This window comes from Nerophis lumbriciformis, linkage group LG29, assembly GCF_033978685.3.
Source record: "Nerophis lumbriciformis linkage group LG29, RoL_Nlum_v2.1, whole genome shotgun sequence".
Lineage (NCBI taxonomy): Eukaryota > Metazoa > Chordata > Actinopteri > Syngnathiformes > Syngnathidae > Nerophis > Nerophis lumbriciformis.
In genome coordinates, this window is record NC_084576.2 from 31,467,501 (window position 1) to 31,475,000 (window position 7,500).

Here is a 7,500-nt window from a genome sequence, read left to right on the forward strand (position 1 = left end):
AAATAAATCCACAAAATATTAATTGAAAATACTTTATTTTTAAATGTGGTGAAATGTGACACGTGTATAGTTGAGCTATTTATGAATAATTATTCAATTTATAAATGAGTGGAAATGTCAAATATTATAAATTGGGCCTGAAATAAATCCTTGAAGAAATAGTCTTAATAAAATGAATTAAAAATACGTATTAAAATGTGGAATTATTTATAAAATTTTATGAATGATTAAAATAATTTAAAAAAATTAAATAATAAAATGGTCAAATATTATAAATTGGGCCAAAAATCTGTTTTAATTAATTACAAATAAATGATTAAAAGTATTACATTGTGAAATGTGAAACATTTATATTCAAGCTATTGAGGATTAAATATCAAATTAATTATTACAGAAAATGAGTAAAAAGTTTAAAAAAATATAAATATAAAGCTGTTGTGAAATAAATCCACAAAAAAATTATTGAAAATACTTTATTTATTTTTAAATGTGGTGAAATGTGACACGTGTATAGTTGAGCTATTTATGAATAATTATTCAATTATAAATGAGTGAAAATGTCAAATATTATAAATTGGGCCTGAAATAAATCCTTAAAGAAATAGTCTTAATAAAATGAATTAAAAACACGTATTAAAATGTGGAATTATTTATAAAATTGTATGAATGATTAAAATAATTTAAAAAAATTAAATAATAAAATGGTCAAATATTATAAATTGGGCCAAAAATCTGTTTTAATTAATTACAAATAAATGATTAAAAGTACTACATTTTGAAATGTGAAACATTTATATTCAAGCTATTGAGGATTAAATATCAAATTAATTATTACAGAAAATGAGTAAAAAGAAAAAAATATATATATATATATAAAGCTGTTGTGAAATAAATCCACAAAAAAATTATTGAAAATACTTTATTTATTTTTAAATGTGGTGAAACGTGACACGTGTATAGTTGAGCTGTTTATGAATAATTATTTAATCATAAATGAGTGAAAATGTCAAATATTATATATTGGGCCTGAAATAAATCCCTGAATAAATAGTCTCAATACAACGAATTAAAAATACGTATTAAAATGTTCAATTATTTATACAGTTTGATGAATAATTCAATTACATTTTAAAAAATAGTAAAATGGTCAAATGTTATAAATTGGCACAAAAATCAATCCAGAAATAGATCATATTAATTCATTAAAAATAAACAATTAAAAGTAATACATTGTGAAATGTGAAACATTAATATTTAAGATATTGAGGACCTATTTATTAATTTTGGATTAAATATCAAATTAATTATTAAAGAAAATGAGTACAAAGTTCAATAACAATTTCATCATAAAGCTGTTGAGCAATTATTTATTTATTTATTTATTTGATGAATGATTAAATTAAAAAATTAGTAAAATGGTCAAATATTTTAAATTTACCCAAACATTGATCCATAAATAGATCATTTTAAATAACTAAAAGTAATACATTGTGAAATGTGAAACATTAATATTTAAGCTAATTAGGACATATTTAATAACATTGGATTAAATATCAAATTAATTATTACAGAAAATTAGTACAAAGTTAAATAAAAATATAAAGCTGTTGTGAAATATATCCACAAAAAATGCTTAAATATAATTAATTGGAAATAAATTAAAAAAAAAAATGTTGTGAAATGTGACACGTGTATAGTTGAGCTATTTATGAATAATTATTCAATTATAAATGAGTGAAAATGTCAAATATTATAAATTGGGCCTGAAATAAATCCTTGAATAAATAGTTTCAATACAATGAATTCAAAATATGTGTTAACATGTGACAATTTCAGGAATTATTTATCAAATTTAATGAATTATTAAATTAAATTACTTTTTTTTTTAAATAGTAAAATGGTCAAATTTTATACATTTGCCCCAAAATCAATTCATAAATGGATAATTTTAAATAATTAAAAGTAATAGATTGTGAAATGTGAAACATTAATATTTAAGCTATTTAGGGCATATTTAATAAATAAATATAAAATTAATTATTACAGAAAATGAGTACAAAGTTCAATAAAAATATAAAGCTTTTGTGAAATATATCCACAAAAAATGCTTAAATACACAATTAATTGGAAAAAAGTTTTTTTTTTAAATGTTGTGAAATGTGACACGTGTATAGTTGAGCTGTTTATGAATAATTATTCAATTATAAATGAGTGAAAATGTCAAATATTATAAATTGGGCCTGAAATAAACCCTTGAATAAATAGTTTCAATACAATTAATTAAAAATACGTATTCAAATGTGACACATTCAGGAATTATTTATCAAATTTAATGTATGATTAAGTTAAATTACATTTTAAAAAATAGTAAAATGGTCAAATATTTTAAATTTACCCTAAAATGTATCCATAAATAGATCATTTTAATTAATTAAAAATGAATAAATAAAAGTAATACATTGTGAAATGTGAAACATTTATATTTAAGATATTGAGGACCTATTAATATTGGCTTGAATATCAAATTAATTATTATAGAAAATGAGTACATAGGTCAATAAAAATATAAAGCTGTTGTGAAATAAATCCACAAAAAATGCTAGAACACAATTAATTGGAAATAAGTTGTTTTTTTAAATGTTGTGAAATGTGACACGTGTATAGTTGAGCTGTTTATGAATAATTATTCAATTGTAAATGAGTGAAAATGTCAAATATTATAAATTGGGCCTGAAATAAACCCTTGAATAAATAGTTTCAATACAATGAATTAAAAATACATATTAAAATGTGACACATTCAGGAATTATTTGTACAATTTAATGTATGATTAAATTACATTTAAAAAAATAGTAAAATGGTCAAATATTTTAAATTTACCCTAAAATGTATCCATAAATAGATCATTTTAATTAATTAAAAATGAATAAATAAAAGTAATACATTGTGAAATGTGAAACATTTATATTTAAGATATTGAGGACCTATTTATTAATATTGGCTTGAATATCAAATTAATTATTATAGAAAATGAGTACAAAGTTCAATAAAAATATAATTTTTTTGTGAAATATATCCACAAAAAATGCTTAAATACAATTAATTGGAAATATGTTTTTTTTAAATGTTGTGAAATGTGACACGTGTATAGTTGAGCTGTTTATGAATAATTATTCAATTATAAATGAGTGAAAATGTCAAATATTATAAATTGGGCCTGAAATAAATCCTTGAATAAATAGTTTCAATACAATGAATTAAAAATATGTGTTAACATGTGACACATTCAGGAATTATTTATAAAATTTAATGAATTCTTAAATTAAATTACATTTTTTTTTAAATAGTCAAATGGTCAAATGTTATACATTTGCCCCAAAATCAATTCATAAATAGATAATTTTAAATAATTAAAAGTAATACATTGTGAAATGTGAAACATTAATATTTAAGCTATTTAGGGCATATTTAATAAATAAATATAAAATTAATTATTACAGACAATGAGTACAAAGTTCAATAAAAATATAAAGCTTTTGTGAAATATATCCACAAAAAATGCTTAAATACACAATTAATTGGAAATAAGTTTTTTTTTTTTAATGTTGTGAAATGTGACACGTGTATAGTTGAGCTGTTTATGAATAATTATTCAATTATAAATGAGTGAAAATGTCAAATATTATAAATTGGGCCTGAAATAAACCCTTGAATAAATAGTTTCAATACAATTAATTAAAAATACGTATTCAAATGTGACACATTCAGGAATTATTTGTACAATTTAATGTATGATTAAGTTAAATTACATTTAAAAAAATAGTAAAATGGTCAAATATTTTAAATTTACCCTAAAATGTATCCATAAATAGATCATTTTAATTAATTAAAAATGAATAAATAAAAGTAATACATTGTGAAATGTGAAACATTTATATTTAAGATATTGAAGACCTATTAATATTGGCTTGAATATCAAATTAATTATTATAGAAAATGAGTACAAAGGTCAATAAAAATATAAAACTGTTGTGAAATAAATCCACAAAAAATGCTAGAACACAATTAATTGGAAATAAGTTTAAAAAAAATGTTGTGAAATGTGACACTAGTATAGTTGAGCTGTTTATGAATATTTATTCAATTATAAATGAGTGAAAATGTCAAATATTATAAATTGGGCCTGAAATAAACCCTTGAATAAATAGTTTCAATACAATATTAAATTGTGACACATTCAGGAATTATTTGTACAATTTAATGAATGATTAAATTAAATTACATTTTAAAAAAAATAGTAAAATGGTCAAATATTTTTAATTTACCCTAAAATGTATCCATAAATAGATCATTTTAATTAATTAAAAATTAATCCACAAAAAAATGCTAGAACACAATTAATTGGAAATAAGTTTAAAAAAAAATGTTGTGAAATGTGACACGTGTATAGTTGAGCTGTTTATGAATATTTATTCAATTATAAATGAGTGAAAATGTCAAATATTATAAATTGGTAATAATAGTTTCAATACAATGAATTAAAAATATGTGTTAACATGTGACACATTCAGGAATTATTTATCAAATTTAATGAATGATTAAATTAAATTACATTTAAAAAAATAGTAAAATGGTCAAATATTTTTAATTTATCCTAAAATGTATCCATAAATAGATCATTTTAATTAATTAAAAATTAATCCACAAAAAAATGCTAGAACACAATTAATTGGAAATAATTTTTTTTTTAAATGTTGTGAAATGTGACACTAGTATAGTTGAGCTGTTTATGAATATTTATTCAATTATAAATGAGTGAAAATGTCAAATATTATAAATTGGTAATAATAGTTTCAATACAATGAATTAAAAATATGTGTTAACATGTGACACATTCAGGAATTATTTATAAAATTTAATGAATGATTAAATTAAATTACATTTAAAAAAATAGTAAAATGGTCAAATATTTTTAATTTACCCTAAAATATATCCATAAATAGATCATTTTAATTAATTAAAAATTAATCCACAAAAAAATGCTAGAACACAATTAATTGGAAATACGTTTTTTTTTTAAATGTTGTGAAATGTGACACGTGTATAGTTGAGCTGTTTATGAATATTTATTCAATTATAAATGAGTGAAAATGTCAAATATTATAAATTGGTAATAATAGTTTCAATACAATGAATTAAAAATATGTGTTAACATGTGACACATTCAGGAATTATTTATAAAATTTAATGAATGATTAAATTAAATTACATTTAAAAAAATAGTAAAATGGTCAAATATTTTTAATTTACCCTAAAATGTATCCATAAATAAGATCATTTTAATTAATTAAAAATTAATCCACAAAAAATGCTAGAACACAATTAATTGGAAATAAGTTTAAAAAAAAAATGTTGTGATATGTGACACGTGTATAGTTGAGCTGTTTATGAATATTTATTCAATTATAAATGAGTGAAAATGTCAAATATTATAAATTGGTAATAATAGTTTCAATACAATGAATTAAAAAGATGTGTTAACATGTGACACATTCAGGAATTATTTATAAAATTTAATGAATGATTAAATTAAATTACATTTAAAAAATAGTAAAATGGTCAAATATTTTTAATTTATCCTAAAATGTATCCATAAATAGATCATTTTAATTAATTAAAAATTAATCCACAAAAAAATGCTAGAACACAATTAATTGGAAATAAGTTTAAAAAAAATGTTGTGAAATGTGACACGTGTATAGTTGAGCTGTTTATGAATATTTATTCAATTATAAATGAGTGAAAATGTCAAATATTATAAATTGGTAATAATAGTTTCAATACAATGAATTAAAAATATGTGTTAACATGTGACACATTCAGGAATTATTTATAAAATTTAATGAATGATTAAATTAAATTACATTTAAAAAAATAGTAAAATGGTCAAATATTTTTCATTTACCCTCAAATGTATCCATAAATAGATCATTTTAATTAATTAAAAATTAATCCACAAAAAAATGCTAGAACACAATTAATTGGAAATAAGTTTTTAAAAAAATGTTGTGAAATGTGACACGTGTATAGTTGAGCTGTTTATGAATATTTATTCAATTATAAATGAGTGAAAATGTCAAATATTATAAATTGGTAATAATAGTTTCAATACAATGAATTAAAAATATGTGTTAACATGTGACACATTCAGGAATTATTTATAAAATGTAATGAATGGTTAAATTAAATTACATTTTAAAAAAATAGTAAAATGGTCAAATATTTTTAATTTACCCTAAAATGTATCCATAAATAGATCATTTTAATTCATTAAAAATTAATCCACAAAAAAATGCTAGAACACAATTAATTGGAAATAAGTTTTTAAAAAATGTTGTGAAATGTGACATGTGTATAGTTGAGCTGTTTATGAATATTTATTCAATTATAAATGAGTGAAAATGTCAAATATTATAAATTGGTAATAATAGTTTCAATACAATGAATTAAAAATATGTGTTAACATGTGACACATTCAGGAATTATTTATACAATTTAATGAATGATTAAATTAAATTACATTTAAAAAAATAGTAAAATGGTCAAATATTTTTAATTTACCCTAAAATGTATCCATAAATAAGATCATTTTAATTAATTAAAAATTAATCCACAAAAAATGCTAGAACACAATTAATTGGAAATAAGTTTAAAAAAAAATGTTGTGATATGTGACACGTGTATAGTTGAGCTGTTTATGAATATTTATTCAATTATAAATGAGTGAAAATGTCAAATATTATAAATTGGTAATAATAGTTTCAATACAATGAATTAAAAATATGTGTTAACATGTGACACATTCAGGAATTATTTATACAATTTAATGAATGGTTAAATTAAATTACATTTAAAAAAAAAATTTAAAAATGGAAAAATATTTTAAATTTATCCTAAAATGTATCCATAAATAGATCATTTTAATTAATTAAAAATTAATCCACAAAAAAATGCTAGACCACAATTAATTGGAAATAAGTTTAAAAAAAATGTTGTGAAATGTGACACGTGTATAGTTGAGCTGTTTATGAATAATTATTCAATTATAAATGAGTGAAAATGTCAAATATTATAAATTGGGCCTGAAATAAACCCTTGAATAAATAGTTTCAATACAATTTTAAATTGTGACACATTCAGGAATTATTTGTACAATTTAATGAATGATTAAATTAAATTACATTTAAAAAAAATAGTAAAATGGTCAAATATTTTTAATTTACCCTAAAATGTATCCATAAATAGATCATTTTAATTAATTAAAAATTAATCCACAAAAAAATGCTTGAACACAATTAATTGGAAATAAGTTTAAAAACAATGTTGTGAAATGTGACACGTGTATAGTTGAGCTGTTTATGAATATTTATTCAATTATAAATGAGTGAAAATGTCAAATATTATAAATTGGTAATAATAGTTTCAATACAATGAATTACA

General features: G+C 19.8%; 1 protein-coding gene across 2 annotated transcripts in view; it reads left to right on the forward strand.

Annotated features, from left to right (window-relative positions):
* stx11a (syntaxin 11a) overlaps nt 1-7,500 on the forward strand; it is a 9,562-nt gene that overhangs the window by 835 nt on the left and 1,227 nt on the right. The window lies entirely within an intron of this gene.